General features: G+C 41.5%; 1 pseudogene; it reads right to left on the bottom strand.

Annotated features, from left to right (window-relative positions):
* Positions 1–513: 513 nt before the first annotated feature.
* LOC102853382 lies at positions 514–2,314 on the bottom strand (annotated as a pseudogene).
* Positions 2,315–8,050: the final 5,736 nt, after the last annotated feature.

Raw genomic sequence — 8,050 nt, forward strand, 5'->3', positions numbered from 1 at the left:
CTATTTGATTCTTGTGCATCCTCTCTGACCAGGTCCACATATTCAGCACCATTTTTGTTGTTGTTGGAAAAGGTATTATTTTTTAAAAAATAATAATCTGAAAAAAATAATAATAATCTGGTCTTATTTTATTTCTCTAGGGTTATATTTTCAAACTACTAATTCTTTGTTGTTTCCAACTTTTGTATTCCAATCACCAGTTATTATTATAATCCTGAGAGTATGAGTAATCAATTCCAGCCTGAAAGTTGATAAAAATCCTCAATTCCTTCATCTTTGGCATTATTGGTTGGGACATGAATTTCAATAATTGTCATATTAATAGGTCTTACTTGGTTTTATTTTTAACAGATATTTTCTATCTCTGACAGAATTTTACTTCAGGATAGATTTTTTTCTTTTACAATGAATATGAAACTATTCCTTATCAATATGTCATTCTTTTTTTTTTTTTCACAGCAGGCTTTGTGATAACTTTAATGTGCATCTCACATTGTTATAAATAAAAGGACATCAGTTATCAAGGGCTCCTGAGTGAACAGCATCTTCATGACCTCCGAGTTTTTCATCTTTACTTTCTGGGTGTAATTTGCTAAGATCATCAATCTGAAGGATGGTAATGACAGCTTCTGTGGCAAATTTCAAACTCTTGACTTTGACGATGGTTGGTTCAAACACCCCTGCTTGCTTGTTGTCACGAGGTTTGCCATTGATCAAATCCAGACCAATCCATTTTAGATTTTTTCGTTCCGGGTTAACCTGAGCTTCATTGTGAAAAGCTCTTAATTTTGCAACCAGGTCTGTGGAGTCTTGGGCAGCATCAACTGCGAGTGTGTTTGGAATAACAAGGAGAGATCTTGCAAACTCTGCGATAGCGAGCTGTTCCCGAGACCCCATGCTCGTGGCGTAGTTTTCCAGGTAGATGGAGAGGGCGGCCTCCACAGCACCCCCACCTGGAACCACAGACTTGGACTCCAACACTCTCTTCACCACACAGAGAGCATCATGCAAAGAGCGCTCCATCTCATCACACATGAAATCATTGGCCCCCACGTAGGATGATGGAGGCAGATGTACGGGCTTTCGTGTTTTTGATTAAAATCAGTTCATCATCACAGATTCTCTCTTGTACTACCTCTTCAGCTTGTCCCATCAGTGAAGCCTCGAAAGTCTCTTCACCTTCCAGGTTGGCCAGGGTTGACAGAATAGTTGCTCCAGAAGCTTTTGCAATGCGCTTAAGGTCTCTCTTTAAGACTCTTTTAGCTGCCATTGCTCCAGCCTCCACAAAGTACTTCAGACACATGTCATCAATGCCACCAGTGGTTAGAATCACATTGGCCCCGGTTGCCAGGATCTTCTGAATTCTCTCCTTGGTAATATCAGATTCTGTCTGATTTGGTCCAGTTTTTCTGGGTCTGTAATAACCACTTGTACACCAAGCTTCATTTTTGTTTTCTGCAGGCTGAAGTCAAGGCAAGCTATTTTTGCATTAACTATTCTCTTGGGCATGCCCTGGGATCCTACCACACAGTTGAGTGCGTAGCCATTGATCAGCAGACTTTCCATCTGACTTCTGCGGTGGGCCTTCAGAACGTTAACAGAATTGACTGGATAGTGAGGCTGGCCTTTCCCATCTACATATTTAACAGCAAGGACAGCATCCACAACCATATTAGCAAAGAAATCACCATTTATTCCAATGATTTTGGAAGACATCAATGTCTTAGCAGAATTAATCAGGCACTCTCTCCCAAGTTCATCTGTGTTAATAATTTGTGTGCGTGTACCGTCAAATCAGATCTGACTGGTACAGGAGGAGATTGCCCCTCCTTCCCCGGCAGAGCATCTGGTGGATTCGAACCATGCACCTCTGGGATTGTAGTTGCAGCTTCTTGCCACTAGGCCACCAGTTTTCACTGATATAACGAACCGCTTCCTTGCAAGCAAGTCGATAGCCACTAATAACAGATGTGGGATGAATTTTCTGTTTGACCAGTTCATCTGCATTTTTCAGAAGTTCTGCAGCAATAATAACCACTGAAGTAGTTCCATCGCCGACTTCTTTGTCTTGAAGATCAGCCAGTTCGCAAAGAACCTTTGCTGCAGGGTGTTCCACCTCCAGTAACTTGAGGATGGTTGCACCATCATTGGTGATGGTTACGTCGCCAATATCATCCACTAACATTTTATCCAAGCCAACCGGACCAAGAGAACTTTTGACAATGTTGGCAATAGAAGCTGCAGCCATAACGTCCTGGGAGCGGATTGCCTCCCCGGTGCTGCGGTCCCTGAACACGGACAAAGGCCCCTCCATCTTCGCGGCGAAGGACACGGCAATCCGCACTCACACAGCGGGCGACAGGCACCTGGTCACCTGGCCGGACAGCAACGGCAACGGCCTCAATATGTCATTCTTAACATAGTTGACCATACACGTGTCTGATTAAAAATGACCAGTACCAATTCATTTAGGTTCAATAATACCTAGGATAGCTGTCTTTATGAATTCTGTTTCTTTTTTTAATTTTATATTGATCTGCATGCAAAATTCATATATACTGTGTTTCATTCATATGTATTATGTTTCACACATTCCTTAGTTCACATTGTGTATCATAAGATTATTCTCACACGTAGTATTTTATAAAGCCAATCACCATTGGTCTATGTCCACCATCTTCCTGCACTTTCAAGTCCCCACTGGATATTTCCCAATTCCTTCACCTTCTTCTTTTGCCCACTAAACTCTGCAACCTCATGATTTCCCTCCCTATGCCCCAAGTCACCCTGCTCCCTTACTTTTCTCCTTAGACTTTTATACACATCTTACTAGTTGTCCTTCTATTTTTTTTAAAAAAATGGTATTATGCAATATTTATCAATATAAGACTCAGAATAATGCTGTCTACCTTCACCCAAGTTATATAATATTTGTCCAAATTTTTACTCCTGAGTGCTTCATATTATCCAGTTGTGTGAATGTACCACAAGTTCTCAATCCATTCATTTGTTGATGGACATGTGGGCTATTTCCATGTCATTGTTATTGTGAATGATGTTGCTATGAGTATTGGAATACAAATCTCCATTTGTGCCTCAGTTCTATTTCCCTTGGGATGTATTACCAGCAGTGGAACATCTAGATTATATGGAATGTCTATGTTCACTTTTTGAGGAAATGCAAAACTGCCTCCCAGACTATTATCTTTTTACAAACCCACCAACAGTATATGAGATTTCCAATCTCTTCACATCCCCTCAAATATTTAGTGCTTGATGCCTTGTTAAACTTTGTTATAGTGACTGGGGTGAGATGGTATCTCATGGTGGGTTTGATTTCCAATTGTCTTATTGCAGCAATTTTGAACATCTCTTCATGGTCTGTTGACCATTCATATGTCTTCCTTTGTGAAAAATATTTCTATGTCTTTTCCCCATTTTGTAATTGGGTTACCAGTCTTTTTCATTTCTTAAGGCTTCCAATTTTCCTAGAATCACACTGTCTTACACTATTTTGCCAAGCTAACAGTAGAAACTTGAAAGATTATGAGAGAAAATTTCCTTTAATGTGATAGGAAAATCTCAGAAAGGGAGAATGAAGATAATTGCACATCTCAGTAAATACAATCAGGATACTCTAATTGGAAGTTGTAGAAATTGTTTAGTTGTTGTTATGTGCCATCGAGTCACTTGCGGCTCATAGAGACCCTATGTACAACAGCCCTAAACCCAGCTCTATCCCTTGCCAACATTATTGTCTCTGACATGCCTACCCTCATTACCCCAGTGATGGAATCAATCCTTCTCATCGAGGGTCTTCTTCTCCGGCTCTGTCCCTCTACCCTCCCATGCATGACGTCCCTCTCCAAGGACTGGTCCTTCCTTGCAACATGTTCAAAGTATGTCAGATGAAGCTTCAGAATCCTTGCCTCCAAGGAGCAGCCTGGCTTCACCCTCTCCAGGACGAACTTGTTTGTTCTCCTAGCAGTCCATGGTATATTCAATACTCTTTTCCAGCACCATCAAAGGCATCAGCTCTCCTTCTATCATCCCTAATCTTTGTCCAGCTCTCTGATGCATAGCAAGCAATGGCAAAAACTATGGTCTGTATCAGGTGCATCTTAGTCTCCAGACTGACATTGTTGCTCCTCAGGGACGTTGGAGAGGTCTCTGACAGCAGACTTTCCCAATGCAATTTGTCTTTTAATTTCCTGGATGCTGGTACCAAGAGTGTTGATTGTAGAGTCAAGCAAACTAAAGCTATCAACAATCTCAGTCTCTTCACCATCCGTCATGATGCTGCCAATTGGCCCAGTGGTGACAATCTTTGTTTTCTTAACATTGAGCTTCAATCCATATTGAAGGCTACAATCTTTGATCTTGTGCAGCAAGTGCTTCAGGTCCTCCTCAGTTTCAACAAAGCAGGGTTGTATCATTTGCATAATGCAGATTGTTATGTGCGGTCGAGTCGTTAGCGACTCATAGCGACCCTATGTACAACAGCCCTAAACCGTGCTCTATCCTGTGCCAGTCTCATTGCCTCTGACACACCCATCCCGATTACCCCAGTCACTGAATCAATCCACCTCATAGAGGGTCTTCCCCTCCTGTGCTCTCCCTCTACTCTACCCAGCATGATGGCCCTCTCTAAAGATCTGTCTCTCCTTACAACATGTCCAAAAGTATGTCAGATGAAGCCCCAGAATCCTTGCCTCCAAGGAGCAGCCTAGTTTAACCCTCTCTAGGGTGAATCTGTTTGCTTTCTTGGCAGTCCATGGTACATTCAATACTCTTCTCCAGCACCACAGCTCAAAGGCGTCAATTCTCCTTCTATCCTCCCTAGTCATTGTCCAACTCTCTGATGCAGATTGTTATAGAAATGGTTAAACTGGTATGTGATTTTCTGTGCATATTATTAATAATAACATTTAGAACAAAAAAGTGATTAAAAAAAATCTTCGTCTTAAGAAAATAGTTAAATTAACATTTGTCTTGGCTTTTATCCGGTTCAAATGCATAAATTTGACTGTTTCTGAAGGCCAACTCTGGTGTCTATATCCTGCGAAGGCACAATTCTCATTTACTGAAGCCTGGTTTGACTATGTTTAACTGGCCTCATTTAACCCAGACATATGTGTGGATGTTGTTGTTTTGTAACACAAAGTCAGAACAGACTCACAGTTGACATTGCAGTGGATTTTCAGAAGTTATCAGTTATACAGGAGAAGATTGACCATATTTGTGAAGAGCAGCTGATAGGTTTAAACCACTGGTCTTTGAATTAGCAGCATAATTCCTTACCTCTGAGTCTCCTAAGGATGAATACTGCATAATACCATTTATATAACAAAAAGAGAAAGACAACTAGTCAGTTGTGTATCAAAGTCTAAGGAGAATGGTAAGGGAATGGGGAGTGCTAAAGGGGAGCAGGGAGGGAAATCTTGAAGTTGCAGAATTTGGTAGGTAAAGGGAGGAGGCGAAGGGATTGGGAAATATCCAGTGGAGACTTGAAAGGGTAAGAATAATTAAACAATTTAACCATTAATAACTTACAATTAAAGTGCACTGATTAAATTTACTGAGTTGTGCAATTATTCTCATTCTCCTTTTCTAAGTTTCCCCTATCATATTAAGAAAAACTTCCTCTCCTCTAAAGTCATTAGCTAATCTTTCAAGTTTCTATTGTCAGTTTGGCAAAATAATGTAAGACAGTGTGAATCTAGGATAATTAGATGTCTTCAGAAATGAAAAAGACTGATAACCCAATTACAAAATGGAGAAAAGACATGGAAAGACTTTTCACAGAGGAAGACATATGAATGGCCAACAGACAACGAAGAGATGCCCAAAATTGCTGAAATAAGAAATTTGCAAATTAAAACCACAATGAAATACCATGTCCAGAGCACCAAGACATGTAACTAAAAACATTTTTGTACTAAATGTGATTAGTGCTTTTCAGGAAAACGTTGTGTCATTTTCTTGACTTAGGGGATTTTTTTTTAATTCAGGAAAATTCTATAACTGTCTTCAATTTCAACTAAGTTTATCAGAATTCATAGAAATAAGAAGAGATACAGTAAGATAAAGTAGTTGTCACAAAGAGAAAAATATCTAGGCATGCTGGAATGCTTTCGTTCAGGTTTCTGGCTCAAACTACTGCCTTGAATGCAGCATTTAAGCCCTTTTATCACTTAGGTGTGAATGACTCAGCGTGTGTCAAAAACTCCCTGCAGTCTACCAGGTAGGCTGGGCAAACATGTACCTCTAGCAGCTGTAGTTAGTCACAACAAAGTCAGCCTACCCATGAAAATTGGTCCTCTCATCTGCTTCTCCCAAAGCAAATGTTCCCTGTAAAAGGCAGCAATTTTTCCCCCTTCAAAAGACCCTTTATGTATTAAGTCATTCCCACCTACTGTGCATGTAAATTATTCATCAGTGATATGGCCTCTGTCTGCAACTTTGATCCTTTCCTTTCACTGAATACTACAGGAGCATGATAAAGCAGGCGTGTTATCAGAGCACATCGATCTCTAACTTGCAAATTATATTTGATGGTGGAACATCTGAGTTCCCTCAGTACTGGCAAGGTGGGTCCAAAAGGAAAAGATTTGGGGGTTCCAAGATGTCTGAATTTTGATATCAAACTGACTTCAAGACACAATGAGACAGGATAGAAACAGTCCACTTCTCACCAAACAGCAGCTGATTAACAGTTTCCCACTGCTGCTCTCTCCAGCAGGCAGCAAGGGAAGCTCAGTGTCTCAGAGATTGTTTTCCTTTGGAACACGTTTCAGAGGAATAAGTAGGCTTAGAGCTATAATGCATAAGATCTTGAGGTTCAAATTCACCAGTTACTCTGCAGGAGAAAGATGAGAAGTCTCCTCCGATAAAAGACTTAAAACCTAGTAGTGGAATAGCTGGGTCTTATGGAATTTCTATGTTTAACTTTTTAAGGAAACGTCATACTGACTTCGCGAGTGGTTGTACCATTTTATAGTCCTACCAACAGTGTATAAGAGTTCTCACCTCTCCATATCCTCTCCAATATTTATTAATTGCTGTGGTGACAAACTTTGTTTTTCCACTACTAGGAATATGTTCTTGTTGTTAGGTGTCGTCGAGTCATAGGCAACTTATAGTGATCCTATGAAAGAAAGAACTGGACACTTGTATAACTTCCATCCTTTCTCCAGGTTCATAGGGTTTCCAGAGGCAAGCTATTTCGGAAGTAAATGCCACTCCTGTTCCAAGCTTGTTTCAATCAGGGAGCTCCATCAAACATTGTCCACCATGGATAATAATTCTTGCATTTGACACATCAGTGTCACAGTGTTTAGTTTCACAGCAACCACAAGTTTCCTCTCTGTACAGCAAGTGGATGGGACAGGGCTATATGACCTACAAGAATGTTTCACCAAAAACAATTAAAGACAGGCCCGAGGGCCACAGATTAGAGTCACCCACCTTTGGCTTGGTACCATCACTTTCTGTCCACTAGACCGCCTGACCTCTCTCTATTCTATGAATATACACTTAAAAAATTAGAACTAGCACACAAATGGAGATTTGCAAACCAGCGTTCATAGCAGTGTTTTTTACTATCTCAAGAACATGTAAACAGTCCAAATGTCCAAGTACAACTGAATGGATTGTGTGATTGTGGCACATTCACACAATGGAATACTAAAACAGCAAACATGAGCAATGATTTAGAAAAATACTACATAACTTGAGCGACGCAGCACGAGGGCGAGGCCGCCAGCTGGGGGAACGCCGCCACACCGGGGAAGGCACGCCGCCGCCAGCCAGGGGAACACACGCCGCCCGCCAGACGGGGGAACGCCGCTAGAGGGACCTAGAATAGACCCGGGAAGAACAACAGCCAGCCACCTTCCGCGGAACTCCAGAGGAGCGAAGACTGTGAGACCCCAGAGGAACGAAGACTACTGGACACTGTGGGACCCCCCTGCAACCCACACCTGTGTGACCCTTAACACACAGGGTGCTGCTGCATAAACCCCCAGCAGCGCACAAGCCCCGTCCCCAC

The sequence above is a fragment of the Elephantulus edwardii genome, unplaced genomic scaffold, assembly GCF_000299155.1.
Source record: "Elephantulus edwardii isolate Elephantulus edwardi_28Jun2011 unplaced genomic scaffold, EleEdw1.0 scaffold00172, whole genome shotgun sequence".
NCBI lineage: Eukaryota > Metazoa > Chordata > Mammalia > Macroscelidea > Macroscelididae > Elephantulus > Elephantulus edwardii.